The sequence below is a fragment of the Sapajus apella genome, unplaced genomic scaffold (genome assembly GCF_009761245.1).
Source record: "Sapajus apella isolate SASKATOON/1434 unplaced genomic scaffold, GSC_monkey_1.0 scaffold29, whole genome shotgun sequence".
In the NCBI taxonomy this organism is placed as follows: Eukaryota; Metazoa; Chordata; class Mammalia; order Primates; family Cebidae; genus Sapajus; species Sapajus apella.
Genome location: NW_022436969.1, coordinates 18511436 through 18532006, shown reverse-complemented (window position 1 = coordinate 18532006; position 20571 = coordinate 18511436). Strand labels below are relative to the sequence as shown.

General features: G+C 38.6%; 1 protein-coding gene across 12 annotated transcripts in view; it reads right to left on the bottom strand.

The window, feature by feature from the left end:
• The window catches only part of PTPRM (protein tyrosine phosphatase receptor type M), an 816519-nt gene that overhangs the window by 642548 nt on the left and 153400 nt on the right, over positions 1–20571 (bottom strand). The gene's annotated exons all lie outside the window — the stretch shown is intronic.

Sequence of the window (20571 nt, the reverse complement as noted above, 5' to 3'; positions counted from 1 at the left end):
CACCAAAAACTGCAATGCTGCAGCTGGCATTTGTCAACAGAAAGGGCCCAGTTCTTCTCCACGGTAACACCTGACTGCAGGTCACACAACCAGTGCTTCAAAAGTTGAACAAACTGGGCTAAGAAGTTTTGCCTCCAATATATTCAGCTGACCTCTCGCCAACTGGCTACAACTTCTTCAAGCATCTAAGTAACTTTTTGCAGGGAAAACACTTTCACACCAGCAGAATGCAGAAAATGCTTGCCAAGAGTTTGTTGATTCCCGAAGCATGAATTGTTATGCTACAGAAATAAACAAACTTATTTCTTGTTGGCAAAATGTGTTGACTGTAATGGTTCCTATTTTGATTAATAAAGATGTATTTGGACCTAGTTATATTGATTTAAAAATCATGGTCCAAAACTGCAATCACTTTTGCACCAACCTAATATAATCAAAAGAAAGGCCTTATCAATGCAAAGGAATGACTAACAAAACTTTATGTCTATGGAAAAAGATCACTCTAAGAGCAAAACATTGATAAAATATCTTTGCGAAGCATGCATTAAAGATGGCGGAGTGAAATAAAAAATAATTAATGAATGTTATATTCATTAATCAAAGGGAAAGCTACAGTACCCTGAACTGGCCACATAAAGACAACACTGGGATAGGCCAATGAGCAGCAGACAGCCACAGCCTGAGGAGAAGGAGCAGAGCCTATCAGAAACCAGGTTTTGCTTTTCAGTGTGTCTCATTGCCACTCTGCTGGGAATGCCAGATCCCAATCATGACTTGGGCCCACATTAGTCCAAAGGTACAGAAGACAGATCTAGTACAGGAAACTGTCATGGACAGGTCAGGAGACGGGGCTGGCACAGGCCCCAGCACTGAATACACAATGTTCCCCAGGGCCACTAGCACCAGGCAGTGGCTACTTACAGGTATTTTAACATTTTAATAGCCAGATGCACTGGTTGAATACAAGCCCTGGAGTCTTGTCTAACCTATGGGAACAAACTACACCTTATTACATGGAGCAGAGAAAAAACAAACAGGTAGACTGAAGATTACATACAGGTTTCGAATTCGCTGGCAATATTTAAAGATCAAAAAGCTTCCGTTTAAAAATTCCATAGTTGGGGTCAGGCACAGTGGCTCATGCCTATAATCCCAGCGCTTTGGGAAGCTGAGGGGGGTAGATCACCTAAGGTCAGGAGTTCGAGACCAGCTGGCAAACATGGTGAAACTCAGTCTCTACTAAAAATACAAAAATTAGCTGGGCGTGGTGGCGCGTGCCTGTAATCCCAGCTACTTGGGAGGCTGAAGCAGGAGAATCGCTTGAGCCTGGAAGGTAGAGGTTGCAGTGAGCCGAGATCACTCACGCCACTGCGCTCCAGCTTGGGTAACAGAGCAAGACTCCTATCAAAAAAAAAGAAAATTCCAAAGTGGGACGTTTATGAAAACTCAGAAGATCTGCCAAAACTGGACCTATAATTCCTACCTGGAGCTGAGCAGTTATGACCCCTCTTATGCCCAGCCACTTAGTGACTAATGTCACCTGTCTCTCAGCCCTGAAGTCATGTGAGTGTTGACAAAAAAAGCCAAACTCTGTAAAATATTCAGAGAGATTTATTCTGAATCAAATGTGAGTACCATGGCCTGTGACATAGCCTTTGGAAGTCCTGAGAACACGTGCCTGAGGTAGTTAAATTATAGCTTCATTTTACACATTTTATGGAGACAAAGGGTATCTATCAATCAATATATGTGAGGTACACATTTTGCCCAGAGTTGGGTAGGGGTAGGCAGTGTTTTGAGGTCAAAGATGGATTCAAAGATTTCCTGATTGGCAATTGGTTAAAACAGTTAAGCTTTACCTAAAGTTGAAGTCAGCAGGAAAAAAAAAAAAATGCTTGGCTTTAAGATAAGGGAGGTTATGAAAGCCAAGGTTCTTGTTATGTAGATTAGATGAGGCCTCCCAGTAGCAGACTTCAAAAAAATAGATGCTCAATGCCTCTTATAAGACCTTGAAAGGTACCCAATTATTAGTTAATCTCTTCAGGATGAGAAGGACTGCAAGGGGAAAGATCTAGTTATGTTAATAGAGATTCTTTATAGACGAAATGAGCCATTTCAAAATATGGCAGAGACATATTTTATGGTAAAATATTTCTACTTCCTTCTTTATCTGTCATGTGATGTTATACTGGAGTCAGGCTGGAATTTGGTGTCTTATTGTTACAAAAAGTATGTTCTATCAGAATTAAGATCTCTGTTTTAATGTTTGTTTACTTTTGAGACAGAGTCTTCCTCTGTTGCCCAGGATGGAATGCAGTGGCACAATCTCCTCTCACTGCAACTTCCGCCTTCCAGGTTCAAGAGATTCTCCTGCCTCAGCCTCCCAAGTAGGAGGGATTATAGGCAGCACCCGCCACCATGCTCAGCTTATTTTTGTATTTTCCGTATAGATGGTTTCACCATGTTGGCCACGCTGGTCTCAAACTCCTGATCTCAAGTGATCTGCCCACCTCAGCCTCTCAAAGTGTTGAGATTACTTACGTGAGCCACCATGCCCAGCCAGATCTCTGTTTTAATGTTAATGCTGTATCTAAACTCCAAGAGGGAAGGTACAATGAGGTATGCCTGATCCCCACTTCCTTTCACGACCTGAAATAGTTTTTCGGGTTTCTTTGGAATCCTCTTGGCCACAGGGGGATCTATTCAGTTGGTTGGGGGGCTTAGAATTTAATTTTTGGTTAACATGGGTGTGCAACCCCTACATGGAGTTTCATCTGTCCATACTATAAAGTGGCACTGAAGCTAAAAGAGGGGCTCAAGCTGCAGCAAAAATAAATACACAAAGGAAGACAGGTAATTTTTTTTCCTAATGAATTTGAAAGTTTCATTCTCTGGAGAATTCATTTTTTCTCTATGATGCCAATGATGAGGCTACCACGGACTAATTTGAATTGAACTTAGCAATGCCACAATATCCCCTAGGACATTAAGGCTAGAACAACTTTTTCAAGGAGTAGTAAAATTCCATGCCATTTGCTCCCCTCTTTTAATTAACATATGTAATAGACCTGTAGTCAGTTTCATATCTTCCGAAACTATAACTGATAAATTTTAAATATCAACCCTACTAGAATCCAAATTTGCCTTCCCTTTCCCCAAAATGTTTATCTGTTCAAAGAATTACATGATAGCAATTCTTTGATTTAGCACTCACAACACTAGTCGGGACTTAATTATAACATTAAACTCTTAAATAGACATGAAATCATAATAACATAAACAGATCCCAGATTTATTAGATAAGCGAAAATTGAATTTAAAAGCTGAAATGTCATAGATTACAGGTGCCTACCTAGCATTTGCACTGCACTCTCATTTGCTTTTGACGGAAATAACATACCATCACGTTCTTTCTTTTCCTATAGCTCCTCCTCCACATTCCACTGCCCCTGACACATACACATTTGGGCTGCTTGATCTCTGTCCTTTGTGGTACTTGACATGAAAATTACTCATTTGTCCTCTGGGCCTATTGGCCTAGTGGTCTCAGAAATGGCTTCAGGACATTTAATGCAAAGCTGAGGTGCTTCAGCTTTACTTTTGGATGTAGGTTTGGAACATATTGAGAGTTCTGACCCCTTCGTTAAGTGTGAAATCTTTAGTTGAAAAGCTTTCATCTCTATGGCAGGCTAGGGTATTGACAGAGGCAGGAGACAGCCAAATACCCTAGGATTAGGGAAGGGTACCCAGAGAATCTCCAACCTGCCCCACAAGTGTTTACACCAGGTGTTTTGTGCAGATAAGGGAACCTGTAAAGGGGGCTTGCCTGAGCATGCCCGCAGTGGACTGGAGGCCCATTTGCACTGAGGGAATGGGGTGGAGCCAGCAGGAATTTGCACTTTATGCAAAGGAAGAGCCTGGCCTTTTCAACTCTTGCACAGTGGCCCTGGTATTCAATTTGTGAGGTGGAAACCTGCTTAGAGGAACCCTCACTTTGCTGAAAGCATTCCTTTTGTTTAATAAATTCTGCTCTTTGATTCCTCAAGGATCTAAAACCAGAAATACCATTTGACACAGCAATCCCATTACTGGGTATGTACCCAAAGGATTATAAATTGTTCTATTGTAAAGACACATGCACACGTATGTTTATTGCAGCACTATTTACAATAGCAAAGACTTGGAACCAGCCCAAATGCCTATCAATGATAGACTGGATAAAGAAAATGTGGCACATATGCACCATGGAATACTATGCAGCCATAAAAAACAATGAGATCATGTCTTTTGCAGGGACATGAATGAAGCTGGAAGCCATCATTCTCAGCAAACTAACACAGAAACAGAAAACCAAAGACCACATGTTCTCACTCATAAGTGGGAGTTGATGAGAACACATGGACACCAGAGAGGGGAACAACACACACCAGGGCTTGTTGGGGGTGGTGAGGAACAAGGGAAAAGAGAGCATTAGGACAAATACCTAATGCATGTAGGGCTTAAAATCTAGGTGACGGGTTGATAGGTGCAGCAAACCACCATGGTACATGTACAGCCATGTAATAAACCTGCACAGTATGCACATTTATCCCGGAACTTAAAATTAAAAATAAGTTAAGCAAATACATAAATTCCATTCTCCTCACCCTTCAATGTGTCTGTGTGCCTAATTTTTCCTAGTCGCGAGACAAAAACCTAGATTTAGCTGAACTAAGGAACAAAAATCCTGCATCAGTATTTCCAGCTTATTATCGTAGCACAATGATTCCTAAACATGTGACGCTGGCTACATAGGGAGCCCTGGAAAAGCTTTCTAGGAAAGAACTCCCAGGTAAACCTAGGGATTCTTATAATGTGGTTCAGTTATGGGGCTCGAGAGTCCATATTGTGAGGCCAGGTGGAGTGGCTCGTACCTGAAATCTCAGCACTTTTGGAGGCCAAGGTGGGAACACCACTTGAGACCAGGAGTTTGAGACCAGCCTAAGCAATAGCAAGACTCCATCCCTACAAAAATTTCAAAATTTAGCCAGGCATGGGGGTACACACTTGTAATTCCAGCTACTTGTGAGACTGAGGTGGGAGGATCACTTGAGACCAGAAAGCAGAGACTTCAGTGAGCTATGATCATGTCACTGCACTCCAGCCTGGGCAACAGAGCAAGACTCTGTCTCCAAAAAACAATTAATATTTTTAAAATAAAAAATCAAAGATTCTAGTATATTAAGATCAAATAGAATAACACAATCCTGATTTTAGCTGGACTCCTGGCTGCCCAGAATACAGACTGAATATTCCAATCTTCCTTGAAGCAATAAGTATTCTCATACCTAAGCTCTAAACAACGAAGATGAAATGGAAGTGGAAGTATCACGTGGCTGCACAAGACACCACCTTAGAAGCTAGCTTATACTGGTCCTTCTCCTTGCCCTACTGTTCATCACTCAGACCTTCAGGCTAGCTAAAACGAGGATGTGATGGCAACTTTCAGTTGCCATATTAGGAAGACAGGGCAGAGAAGAAAGCTGTGTATTCCTTTTCCTTGAAAGAAAAATAAATGCTACTTGTTTATGTCATTCTTATTTTCTGTTTTCCATCTTTGGCTGGATCAAATCCTTTAACAAAAGACATAAGTTTTTATACTAATTAGTTCTATCAAGATATTAGGAATTTTTTTATTGAATTTTCTTGCTCTCCAAAAAGAAAATTTTTTTTCTTGCCTCTGCTGATTTTCAAATTAACCAAGATGGCAAGACATAACAACTTGATCAGCAAAGTTCATGAATAAATTTTTTATCAGTTCTTTAATGTTAAGTAGGTTGGAAAAAAGCAAGAACAGAGAGTGATCTCCTTTCCCTTACTTTCCCCATCTATTTCCTCTTGTAACTCGAAACTGATATTATCAAGTTTTAAGGATCTGTTATATTATTTTGTGCCATGGTTATTCTTCCCCCTGTCCCTTAATCCTAAAAGATACTGATAAGACATGAGTTTCGGAGAATCCACATAGAATCTGTAGGTAAAGATGCATGGTAGGATCAAAGAAAAGCTGTTCTGGGAGTCAGAAATCCTGCATGTTTATCCCAGTACTACTGCAGATAACGCAGATGGCCTTGTTATAACAGTCATGTATCTCTCAGAGTGCAGTTTCCTTAGCTGTAAACTAAAGGATTAAATTATATCTTCAGGTGTCCTTCTAACTCTACTATTCTATGATCCTAAAACAATACCTCTTAAAATGTCTGAAAGTACTCCAAATTAATATCTGCAATACCACTCAAGTTTATTTCAATTGAGAACATTTAGATTCAAGGATAAAATACTATTTTATACCATTGTATCCCAAGAATACATTTCCATTGCTATAGTACTAAACTGATATTCATTGTTACCATTAAGAACAAAACTTGGGGGAAATTTAGGACCATAAAGTCTCTAAAAGAAATTTACTGGATATCGAGTGTTTTAGAACAAGTTTCAAAATTTTAAGCTGATAAACAGAAAGCAACAACTTGATGAAGAAGTGTTGCTCTCTTTTAATGTGTAAATCCTAAGTTGTTCAATACAATCTAATTTACTCCGGAGTACAGTTAAACAGATTTGATGGATGGCAGGTTATCTTGATCTTTTCCATTGGTTAAATTATGATAGATGAGAGATATTCACTGCTGAATTTCCAGACAGAGTCTGTGTTTGAACTCCCTGTCTTTATCAAGAGCTTCCAATCAACAATTGTTCTAAATCCATCTCCATCAGATCAATGTGACAGTCTGCAATTATGATAAAGGGGAAGGCCAGAAACCTTACAGAACAAGTCCCTCGGTATTGTGTGTGATGTGAAGAGCAATCAACATGTCAGAGAAACAAAACTGTCTCAACAAATCTGCATTATTTTGGACTTCGAAGTAAGCTTTTTAATCACCCCTCTCCTCAGTCAAAGAAAAATGTTTCTGGATCCATAATTACTTGCCTTTAGGGAAAGAATTTATTATGAGGCTGAAGTATAGAAATCTCATACTTCATGTTTCTGAGCAATACAATCACAGATAAATGACTTTTAATTGCCTGCTCTAAATTTGAATTAAGAGTGATATAGACCAGCTAAACTGTAGATAATCCAAGAATAATCATTTGGCCTTCAGGTTACCTAAATACAGGTGTTTGTTGAGTGCAGAGTGCATTCCTTGCATTTTTGTTTCTAATTATGTATGGTTTAAGGTAATACGAACACTTCTTTCCTGCCTCATGAAAACACTAATTCATAACTTAAGGAGGAATCATAGAAACTCTAAAAGTACAGGAAGACATCCTTAGGGGTAACATAGAAATGACTGGCCATTAAATACTCAAATAGCATCAGACAATAATTTATGCAACAAATTTCTAAATAAATAGGTATCCAGTACCTGGCAGAGAAAAAGTGAACATGACATAGTTCATTTTCAGAATCAATCATCTTATGGTGACATCCTCTCAAGAATCTAGAATTAAAGATTTTTTAATGTTATCATGTATTTTAGTATGTTTAGAGGCCACTTTCACTTACAAGGGCCCATTTTGGCCCTTATAAAACTGGTTTTATTACGTAAGTACCAAATGTTAATAACAACAGAACCCAAGGACAGTGTTCAAGTGAGGCTCCAGGCGTAACAGATTTAGAGCCAAAGCAGAATTTTTTCCACAAATATTTGATACTCGAAAGGTATTTCATATAAGCCTAAAGTTACATATAGAGTATATTTTCAATCATGAATACACTAGAGACGACTTCAACAGCACAGAATGTCCAAAAAGCTTTACTTCATTATTTTATCAGTAGGATAAAAATGAGATTAGTATTTAAATTTATGTTAGCTTTAGATGGTTCTTTATGATTAGTTTTTTTAATCCTTCAAGTCAGAAGTATCCTAAAAAATAGAGGTAACTGAGGATAATAACTGAAGCAATAAATTCAACTGTGTGCTTTGAAATGATAAGGCCAAAACACCTACCAGTAGCTCCAGAACTGACAATATGGCAAGTAAAGCTAAGAGCCCTAAAGCCATTTTTAATTGCACGAATTAAATGAATGTTACCATTTCCTTTTGACATAAACTGTACCTTGACTACATTCTTCTAAGTCGATTGTAATGGTTTTTTTTTTTTTGCAGCTTTACTACAAAATAAATGCTATTTTAGATACAATGGAAGTTCTGTCTGTAGCAGAAAATTAAAAGAACCAGAAAGAGATAATATTCCACTCAAGAACCAGCCTAAGGCAAGACTGTATAATCTATCTTGCGAAGATCATCTATTTCGCTACCCAGAGGGGGTTCCACAAGCCCTGATTCAGGGTCACACAGCACCCTGCCAAATCCCTGGGGAAAACAAAATTAAGCCACAAGTGAGGACCATTTCTTTACTACTTTGATGTACATCAAAGGCCAAGGCATTCCATTCAGAAATGCCTCACATAAAAAGCAGGAGGGAGCCAGTGTGGTGGCTCACATCTGTAATCCCAGCATTTTGAGAGTCCAAGGCAGGAGGATCATTTGAGCCCATGAGTTTGAGACCAGCCTGGGTAACAAAGCTAGATTCTGTCTCTACAAAAAATTTAAAAATTAGTCCCGTCTGGTGGTACACAACTGTGGTCCCAGCTACTCAGGAGGCTGAGTCAAGAAGATTGTTTGAGCCCAGGAAGTCAAGACTGCAGTGGGTCTGCACTCCAGCCTGGACAGCAGAGAGAAACTGCATCTCAAAAAAAAAAAAAAAAAAAAAAGATGGGAGGAAAATTAATTTTCACAGAAAATAATAGCTAGATTCTTATTGATCCTTCATTTTAATTAAAACCTACATTTAAATTGAAGTAGAGTTTACAAATAGTCTACAATACAGATTAATTATTTCTGTTCCTATCAATTACAGTGGAGAAATGCTGCTGATAGAGGAAGGGGGCAGACAAATGCCTAGGTGGATAGGGAAGGGTTCCCAGTGAAACCTCGCCTTCAAACCTAAGACAGCCTGAAGGCTGGAAGACCGACAAGACTGCTGGTCCCAGATGAAACCCATGACCCAGAGGGAGACTGTCTGCCCCTGTTTCCCTGCCCTTTCCTAACTGATTCTTTCTGAATAATGCTTTTTAATCAATGGAATGTTGCCTTTCGGTTACTACCTATGGTTTGCCTGGGCATGCCCACATGTGCACTGAAGGAATGAGCCACCAGGAATTCACCCCTTATGCAAGGGAGGAGCCTGGCCTATTCATCTCGTGATGATGGCCCCAGTACTCAATCTGTGAGGTGGAAGCCTTCTTGCAGGACCCCTCTCTTTGTTGAGAGCTTTCATTCCAGTTAATAAGTCTGCCCTCCTCACCCTTCAATGTGTCTGTGTGCCTAATTCTTCCTGACCGGGGATGGAGGCAGCAAACCACATTGCCATGTATGTACCTATGCAACAATCCTGCATGTTCTTCACATGTACCCCAGAACCTAAAGTGTAATAAAATATATATATTAAAAAAAAAAAGAAAGAAACCCAGATTTAGCTGAACTAAGGAGGCAAAATCCTGCATCACTCCTAGTTTGGATTTTAAATCATTATACAAAACCAGAATTAAATATACTGAAATACTATAAGTAGGAATCAGAAGTCACATTCTTAAATAACAAATATCTGAATGTTACTGATAATTTCCCATTACAGCACAAAATAAGTAAAACTTGAAGAACTTGGGGGAGCCTTCAAATAAGACTGAGACCAGAGACAAGATGATTTGGGTCCTAATCCCAGATTTGTAATTCATACTTACTGATTCCTTGACCTTGAGCAAATTACCTTAAACTGTGACACCCCTGATTTTAGTGCCTGAAATAGAAACTATTATAATACTACAGTTCTATTTCAGGGATTACATGAGATAACATTTGTAAAGCACCTGGTCTAGTGCCTGGCACACAGGAGATGATTCCAAGTAATAGATGTTTTTCAAACACTTAACATAATTCTTTGGGGTTAAATTTCTCACATTTGGACTTGCTACAAGATTGCAAATGTTTAACACAGCACACAGGAAAACCTATTTATCCATTCTCAAGTTATTCCAGAAATAAAAGCCAAACACATATTCACTTTCCCACATCCAAAGTTGGGAGAAAAGATAATTTGGCTGTTTATTACAACTCTTATGTCTGCAAAACAGCTTTCCAACATAAATCCAAATTTGACATGCCATTGGCTTGCCACAAAAAAATCAGTTTCTTGGATGTCTCTCAAAAGATTGTACTAAATACAGCTGTGAAACTTAATGACAAAGAAAAGTGGGAATGCACAACTAAGCAAATTTATCTGAGTATATACACTTAAAATTATTAATGATTAATATAGAGATAACATATTTTCCTTATAAGCCAAAATAATTTATCTGAGTATATACGTTTAAAATTATTAATGATTAATACAGAGATAACATATTTTCCTTATAAGCCAAGATAATTTAATGAAGAAAAAAGCAGTCTTTCAAGTTAAAGGCATCTGCTTGATAAAAAATAAACTGAAAATATAATGTATGTGTATACAAAAAAAATGGCCTTTTCTCATAAGGATTTTTGCAGATAACAAAAGTAGAGGTGAAAGAAGCTGGTCTCATGGGTGGCTCATTTGTGGTCCCTCTATTCAAGACTCCCTTCTTACAGTATCCCTATTAGTCACTCAGCCTCTACTTAAATACTGTTGGTGACAGGGAAGACATCAACTTTTCAAATCATGCATTCCATTGTTTCACAGCTCTAATTGATTGGAAGTACTTCATTAAAAATAAAACCACCAAGAAACTTCAAAGAACAACAAATCAACAGAAGTTTGTCTTACCACTGAATTATATAAAATGAGCTAACTAAAAAGCCCAGGTCTTTTTATATGAACTGCTGTCAAGACTGATATCCTATATTTCTCACTTAAGCTTTTTCTTTGACTTTTATCTGTTATTCCATGGAATATAACAACCGTTCATTTATTTGCAAAATAATAATAACAGTTGCACTAAAAAGTCATGAAATCTTAAGTTGAATAAATGGAAAAGCAGTATCAAGTTCAAAGGGGTTGATACCCTCGTGTACATAAAATAGGAAAGTCACATTAGAGTCCAATTTGGAACACCATTCTGCAATAAGGCACAACGGTGTTATCAACAGACTTCCAAAGAATGGTCATTCCCACTCTTGAGAGACTGGCAGATGGCAAAATGAGACCCAACTGAGGAACTAAGTATATTTAGTTTGATTAGCAGTTGAGAAAGGAGGTAAAGATACATCATTCATTTACTCATAAACCTCTACTGAAGACCTTCTGAGTATCAGAAGTGTGCAAGTAAAAGATTACTATTCCTTCTATAATAGTTTAAAAAATTAAACATAAAATGATATTATCAACCCACATGATAGGAGAAAATATTTGTAAATCCTATATCTGATAAGAGACTTTTAACTAGAATCTATAAAGAAATCTTAAAACTCAATAAGAAATGATCCAATTAAAAATGAGCAAAGGATCTGAAAAGATCTCAAAAAAGTTTTTGAAAGAAAATATACAAATGGCTAATATGCACATACAAAGATGTTCATCATTAGTCGTTAGAAAAATGTAACTCAAATCCGCAAGTACCACTGAAGCAGGATATTTCCCTGACCCCTTCACCAGCGGGACTGGAGTCTGTGGAAGGGGACTGGAGTTCATGGATGCTGGCAAGGGCGAATTCCACTCAATGACTGCTCCAACCCTCACAGAGCGGGGAGCCCATGTGAGCAGCTGCAGGAGCCAGGGTAAGCGCTTCTGGGCACTGGTAAGAGCGAACTCTGTACCCGCCCCACAGCAGCATCTAGGGGAGAATGCCCGTGATACCGGAAGCCCCAGAGTAAGTGTAACAGTGTCCTTTTAGCTTTGCTGAGGATGGCTTAAGTATTCAGTGGAGGGTCAGCGTGACAATCTTTTGCACTCACACTTGTGGCACACAAGTTCTTTTGTGACACCCAGGAGGAATGAGGTCACACGAACGAATGGAAGATGGTAAATGCAAGGGATTTTATTCCCTGGTGAAAGTGGCTCTCAGTGGGAAGGGAGAAGAAAATGGGACAGCCCAGGAAGGTAACCTTCCCCTGGAGTCCAGCCGTCCTGGCCAGAATCCTCTCCAAAGCAACACCGTCAAACTGTCCCTCAAGTTAAGCTAGTTCTCTCCAACATCCAACCATAGTCTTGGACGTCCAGCTGCTTCTCCTCTCTCTGCTGGCAGAGCTGTACAGTTTTTATAAGCACAGAACGGGAGGCAGGGCAGGGCCATCTATGGTTTTGGAAAAGGCAACATCAGAGCTAAAACGAGAATGTAAGTTCTCACTTTGGGCTACAGTTCCAGGCTCTTCGGCTTAAAGACAGGGACCTCACCAGGGACCCGCTCTTTTCTGCCCAGAATTTCCCTGCCTCCTTTCCCCGTCACCATCTCATACCCACTGGGGTGGCTAGAAAAAAAATATGGACAATAACAAGCACTGGCAAAGATATGGAGAACTGGAAATGCTCATCTATTAAGTCAGTGAACTGTATGGTGTGTAGATTATATCTCAAAAAGGTTGCTTTACAAAAGGACCCCCCAAAATGATACTCGGTACCATTTCATTAGGAAGACCCAAACATCAATGCTTAGAAGAATGAGAAAATGAGATCTAGGGACAGGATAAATATGACAGTCCATCAATTAGATGTCCATCATTTAGATGTGGCAAATAACAAGAATTTGTTGCTACCAGTTCAGGAGGAAGTTGAATAAGTTTCTGAACTAGCTGCCATAGATGAATGCCTACTGTTGAGTTAAACCATTGGCATCTGTTGAGTCCTAGGGTCAAATACAAGTAGAAAATACTACCTGTCTATGTAACTGATATGTTTATAAAGACAAAGAGCCTGAACATTTTAATCCAACACTTATTTTTCAATAAAGGAGACAACAATACTGTAGAAAGTAAAAAGTTCCTCTTCAACGTTTCCCTTCTTATTAAATAATAATAACAATAAATGTTAGAAATAATAGATTGTTTTAAAGACTAACTTTCTTCTAACTTTCTTCAAAGCCTTCTTGCTTTCTGCCAATAACTCTTTTCCTATGTAGCTGTTAGACATTCTCACAGGCACACAGTACATTCTATATCCTTTGACATATGTATGTTCTTATATTCCCCTATACATGGGAACTGTATCCATCTTATGTGCCAATAATGGGATTAAAACCAAGATATTTGTGCTAGACGTGCTCACAGGTATGTCCCAGCTCGCAGCCTATGCCTTCTTCCTTATTTAGACTTCCTCTTTTCCTTTGTTCTCTATTGCCTTTACCTCTTTACAAAAGTTTTAAGTTGTTAGCCAATAAGGTTCAATTTAGATTGTGAGGTCTAGCTCCAACCAAGAGGTCAGACAGGAGTAAGGACCCAATGCATAAGGAATAAATATGCCTGCCTTTCCTTTGTTCATTGTACTCTTGTGGCAAGATAGGTATCAGGAGCACCTTCTGCAGAAAGTAAAATGGACTTCCTGAGAAAACTTTTTATCTGAATGCTAATTTTTCCTTGCAACACCTAGGAACAAGCATTCTGTCTCTAACAACTACTATAAGAGTAATTAGTTTAAAACTAAAAATATGAGTCAGAATCCTACTGCCCTATTTAAAGTTTATTTTGAATATATGAATAGACCAGGAACAGCGACCAAATCCTTAATACTACTTTCTTAATCTCTGCTAATCTCTCTGCTACAGCCTTCCTGCTAAATGTATTCCAGTGTATGTCTACTCACCACTGGGAATTGTGTCCATCTTATGTACCCAAAATGGAATTAAAACAATAGTAACAGGTTCACAGCTAGATTCTGAAAAACCTTTTCAGGCAAGATCAAGTAACTGATCTTACAGAAAACCAATGTTGTAGGGATAATGCCAGGTACCAGCAATCTACAGATGTGCTAATTGTTTAAATAAATCTGCCTTTTTATTTTTTAAGATAGTTATACTTTCAAGAGCCAGATTTTCTTGTAGGTTTGGTCTAGTTTAAATCAGATTTTACTAGGTCCATATTGCTGTAAATTTTTTTATTTTTAAATGAGAAGTGAGGAAAAAATAGTTAAAGTCATACTTTTTTTTTTTTTATCAGAAATGATCATGATTGTCTTTGTAACAGATGAAAAAGAAAACATGTAAGAAGTAAGAAGGGCCGGGCATGGTGGCTTACACCTGTAATCCCAGCACTTTGGGAGGCCAAGGCAGGGGTATTGCAAGGTTGGGAGACTGACACCATCCTAGCCAACATAGCGAAACCCCGTCTCTCCTAAAAATACAAAAAAATTAGCTGGGCATGTTGGTGCACACCTGTAGTCCCAGCTACTCAGAAGGCTGGGGCAGGAGAATTGCTTGAACCCAGGAGGCAGAGGTTGCAGTGAGCCGAGATTGTGCCACTGCACTACAGCCTGGCGAAAGAACGAGGCTCCGTCTCAAAAAAAAAAGAAGAAGAAGAAGAAGATGATGAAGAAAGAAGCTTTATAAATATCACACCAGTGTATCGAAGAATTTTGAGACAAGAATTAGAAAAGTGTTACTACTTTCCATTCAACAGATGTACTAAGTGACAACTATACGCAGGACACAACTGACCCTTGAGAATCATACTTTCTGTCCTCCAGGAGTTTACACCTCACATTAAAAAAGAAAAGAAAAGAAAAGAAAAGAAAAGAAAAGAAAAGAAAAGAAAAGAAAAGAAAAGAAAAGAAAAGAAAAGAAAGGGGGCGTGGGCTGGCAGAGTGGTTCACCCTTGTAATCCCAGCATGCTCAGAGACCAAGGCAGATAGCAAGGTCAGAAGTTTGGGACCAGCCTGGCCAATATGGTGAAACCCCATCTCTACTAAAAATACAAAAATTAACCAGGCGTGGTGGCAGGTGCCTATAGTCCCAGCTACTCAGGAGGCTGAGGTAGGAGAATCGAGGCAGAGGTTGCAGTGAGCAGAGATCATGCCACTGCACTTCAGCTTGGGCGACAAAGCAAGACTTCATCTCAAAAAATAATAATAAAAGGAAATTATTAGAGTACACAGAACATATGTGAGAGTTAAGTTTCGAGAAACGGTAAATCATTAGGAATTCAGAGCAGGTCACTTTTAGAGGGTGTTGGGAGCAGGGCCTGGAGGCACAGAACACTAATTTCAATTTCAGTCACTGAAAGATATTTGTAAGGAAGCTTCAGAAGCAGAACTTATAACAAGGAAAAGAGTGCAAGTTGTTGATTAGGTAAATGCAGGGAGCATAGCAAGGCAAGGAGGTGACACAGGAGGAAAAGGCAGACAAGAAAGGGTGCTCTCCTAACCCAATCCCCTAGGAGACAGGGCCTCAGAATCCTGAACGGAAACACTGGAGTGGCACAAATAACATGCCTCAAAACCACGCCTCCTGAGGCATAACAACAACAGGAGAGCCACCAGTTGAGAGCTTCTCCCCAAGAATGTGAATTCCAGCCTACAAGTTGGTGGGTAAAGCAAACTTCCATGGTTCTAGGGAAAATTCACCCTGGAACATGGAAAGATCCAGAGCACAGAGGGCAGTGGTGGGCGCTGACAGTCAGTGGAGGTAACTCATTCTTAGACACTGCCAATCTCTCTCCATGGAGTGGAACCCTCAGGCACTCACACCAACTAGGTACTTAAGGGCCCTTTTTGTCTCGTTTTTACCAACAGAATTCATCAAGATTTTAAATTTTTGCTGATCTATCAGGTGAATGGTAGCTCAGTATAAACATAACAGTACTGATTCCATGTTAGAAAAAGCTTGCTTGCTTGAATGTAATTATTATTTTGCTTGAGTTTGTAGATTTTCACCTAATACAGCCTCAGGAAAACAAGACGTTCAAGAAAGATGAAAGAAAAATATGCAGACCAACAGCTCTGGGAATGGGCTGATCAGACTGATAAGAATAGCCTGTAGAAGGCCACAAGACCTCGACCAAGAAAAAAGCAATGATTAAATGCCCACCTGATACTATGCATATTCACCGAATGCTTTGATCATCACTTCCCCTATTTCCCCTAAAAACTCTTGATCTAGAAGCACAACTTGGAAAGGCAGTCTTCGAATGCCAGTTCACTGACTTCCCGGAGTTGGTGGCTTCTTGAAAAAAAAAACTACCTTTCTTTTCACCAAAACTTGTCTCTTGAGTGTTTGGCTTTCAAGTGGTCCAGACTTGAGTTCGATTACACAGTGCCATTTTAATTGGCATTTCTCCTATTATGAGTGAACTTGAACATCTTCACATAGGTCTAAAAGCCATTTGCATACCAATTTACATGAACTCTCCGTCCCTGTCTCTTATCCCTTTGTCTCTTGAGTTTCTCCTGTTTTCTTTGAGTTTTAAGAATCCTTTAATATTAGGTAGATTATCCCCTTACATATGATGCGTTACAAATATTTTTTCCCAATTTATGATTCATCTTTTGGTTTTGCTTATGGTCTTTTTCTTCATACAACTTTTTCTTTAAAGTTTTTATGTTGTTAATGGCAAACTGGTCAGTCTTTTCTTTTATTACATCTAGGTTTCAAAGGCTTTCTTTATAACCAATTTATAAGTGAATTTACCCATGTTTTATTTTAGTATTTATCTGGCTGCACTCTTTTTCTTGATTTTTCTTTTCTTTTATTCTACAATTAGATGTCTGACCCATCTGGAGTTTATGATGGTGTGCAGTATACAGTATGTGACCTACTTTATATTTAATAAATGATTATCTAGGTTTTCCAACACAACTTTTTAAAAGTCTATCTTTTCAAATAAAAACAAATGGGCCATCAAGCCACCAAAAGACATAAAGGAACCTTAGATGCTTATTACTCAGTGAAGGAAGCCAATATGAAAAGAGTATATACTGTATTATTCCAACAATATGATGTTCTGGAAAAGCCAAAACTAAAGAGACAGAAAACAGATTAGTGGTTGCCAGAGATTAGGGAGACAAAAGGGTGAATAAACAGAGCAAAGAGGATTTTTATAGCAGTAAAACTTGTTTTCTGTATGATACTGTAATGCTAGACACATGTCCTTACCTACTTGTCAAAACCCATAGCATATACAATACAAACGGTGAATCCTAATGTAAACTATGGATTTTCATTAACAGTTATCTATCATCAGTATTGCATATACCATTACAACAAATACAATACACAAATGCAAGATTTTAAAAATAAAGGAAAATTGGTGGGGAGAAGGAATATATAGGAACTCTATACATTTCACTCAATTATTTCTGCAAACTTGAAACTTCTTAAAAAATAAAACCAAACCGAAACAATGTAGTACTGGCATAAACACAGACATACAGAATAATGGAACAGAATAGAGAGCCCAGGAGTAAACCCTGGCATAAATGATTAATTTCTGACAAGGGTGACAAAAACATTCAATGGTAAATGAACAGTCTTTTCAACAAATCGTACTGAATAAACTGGATATTCACATGCAAAAATAATGAATTTTCAATCTTGCCTTATATCATAATCAAAAATTAACTCAAAATGTATCAAAGACCCATATGAAAGGTCTAAAACTATATCAGTCATCATGACATTGGATTTGGCATTAATTTCTTAGATATGACACTAAAATCACTGGTAACAATAAAAATAGATAAAATAGATTACATCAAAATATAAAACTTCTTTGTATCAAAGGACACAATGAACAAAGTGAAAAGGCAACCATGAAATGAGAGAAAATACTTACAAATCATGTATCTAATAAAGAGTTCACTGGAATAGCTACTATCATAAAAATTGAAAATAAATAGTGCTGATGATGTTGTGGAGAAACACAGTGGCTCACACCTGTAATCCCAGCACTTTGGGAGGCCAAGGCAGGCGGATCATGAGGTCAAGAGATCGAGACCATCCTGGTCAACATAGTGAAACCCCATCTCTGCTAAAAATACAAAAATTAGCTGCGCGTGGTGGCATGTGCCTGTAGTCCCAGCTACTTGGGAGGCTGAGGCAGGAGAATCACTTGCTTTTACACTATTGGTGAGAATGTAAAATAGTATAGTCTCTGTGATAAACAATGTGGAAGTTCCTCAAAAAGTTCAAAATAGAATTACCCTATGATCCAGCATTCCATTTGAGTATATGTCAAAAAGGACTCAAAGCAGGGTCCTAAGAGATTCATATACCCATGTTCATTGCAGAATCATTCATCATACCCAAAAAGTAGAAGGAATCCAAGAATCCACTGATAAATAAGTGGGCAGACAAAATGTGGTACATACACATACAATGGAACATTATTCAGCCTTACAAAGGAAGGAAATTCTTCTATGCTACATGCATGAACCTTACAGACATTATACTAAGAGAAAAAGCCAATCACAAAAAGGTAAATACAGTATGATTCTACTTATATGGGAAACCTAGAGTAGTCAAAATAAGAGACCCAAAGTAGAATGATATTTTCCAGTGGCTGGGGGATGGGGAGGTACTGGGAGTTATTTAATGGTACAGAATCAGGTTAGCAACATGAAAACTGGAGAATGGTTGCACAACAATATGACAAAACACTAGTGAACTGTATACCTTAAAAAATATTTAAGATGGTAAATATTATGTAGCATAGGTTTTACCACAATGGTAAAAAGTCTATTAATTTCTTTTTTTAATCTATCATTTCCCACTGATTTGAGAAGTCACTTTTATTACAGGGAATTCCCATGTGTTCTTGGGTCTATTTCCTGATTTTTTTCTCTGACGGCCAGTTCGTATGCTAGCACCTCACTATTTCATGGCAGAGGCTCTAGAGGGTAGATATTGGAAAAAGCAAATCCCCCATTACTCTTACTGTCAGGTTTTCCTAGATATTTTTGTATGTTTATTTTCTATGTGGACATTATAATTAAATCAAGCTCAAAGTAAAACCTTGCCACTTTTATTAGTATTGAATTAAATTTATTATTTCATGGCAGAGGCTCTAGAGGGTAGATATTGGATAAGCAAATCCCCCATTACTCTTCTACTGTCAGGTTTTCCTAGATATTTTTGTATGTTTATTTTCTATGTGGATACTATAATCAAATCAAGTTCAAAGTAAAACCTTGCCACTTTTATTAGTATTGAATTAAATTTATTAATTTTAAGATAGCTGGTATCTTTTGATGATGAGTTGTCCTATCCAACAACAAATTAAAACTACCCATTTGTTCAAGTCTACTCGTGGGCCCTCCAGAAGTTAAGGGGTTTCCTTAATTTTTTAAGAGATGGGTCTTGCTATCACACCCAGGGTAGACTCAAACTCTTATGATGAAGAGATCCTCCTGTCTCAGTCTATTGAGTAGCTGAGACTATAGATACACACCACTGCACCTAGCTTTTGATTTTTGTATGTTGATTTTATATTGTGCTATCTTATCCAATTATTTTACTGTGTGTGATTTCTCATTGATTGTTTGGATTTTCTATATATCTGTAAAGAGGTAGTTTCACTTTCTTATGTGTAATTCTTAAGCCTCTATTTTTCCTTGTTCAATTTCATTGGCTATTATCTCCAATGTAATATTAAACAGCAATGAACATAGTGGGATCCTTGCCATGTTTGGAAACTTAGTAGGAATGCCTCTCTTATTTTACCATTAAGTATTATGCTGACCTAGGCCCAGCATGGTGCCTCACACCTGTAATCCCAGCACTTTGGGAGGCCAAGGCGGGCGGATCGACATGGTCAAGAGATCAAGACCATCCTGGTCAACATGATGAAACCCCATCTCTACTAAAAATACAAAAATTAGCTGGGCATGGTGGTGCACGCCTGTAATCCCAGCTACTTGGGAGGCTGAGGCAGGAGAATGGCTTGAACCCGGGAGGTGGAGGTTGCGGTCAGCCGAGTGAGCCGAGATCACACCATTGCACTCCAGCCTAGGCAACAAGAGCAAAACTCCATCTCAAAAAAAAAACAAAAAAAAAAAAAAAAGGTATTATGCTGACCTTCTCTTGGCTGTATTTTTGATCAGTTGGCTGTATTTGACTTTATTTCTGAGTTCTCTATTCTGTTTCATTGGTCTATGTGTCTATTTTTATACCAGTACCATGCCATTTTGGTAACTACAGTCTTATAGTATAATTTTAAGCATGGTAACGTGATGCCTCCAGATTTATTCTTTTTGCTTAGTACTGTTTTGGCTATTCAGGCTCTTTTATGGTTCCATATGAATTTCAGGATTGGTTTTTCTAGTTCTGTGAAGAATGACAATGGTATTAAAGAAGGATATTTCCCTGCTCCCTTTGGGGGACTTGCAACAGGGGTGCCTTGTTTACTCAGCCCGCCACTCTGAACTCCTCATGGGAGGGAGCACAAGTGAACAGGTGCAGGAACTGGAGTGAACAAGCACTGGAACCGGCCAGCTGCTTCAGCACCAAGGGGATTAAACTCCATTCACTCAGACCCACTGCGTTCCACCACTTGCAGGAGGGAATGCACAGGTGAGTGGGTGCTGGAACCAGCTGGATACCATAGTGCTGGCAGGAGCAAACTCTGTGCAGGCCCC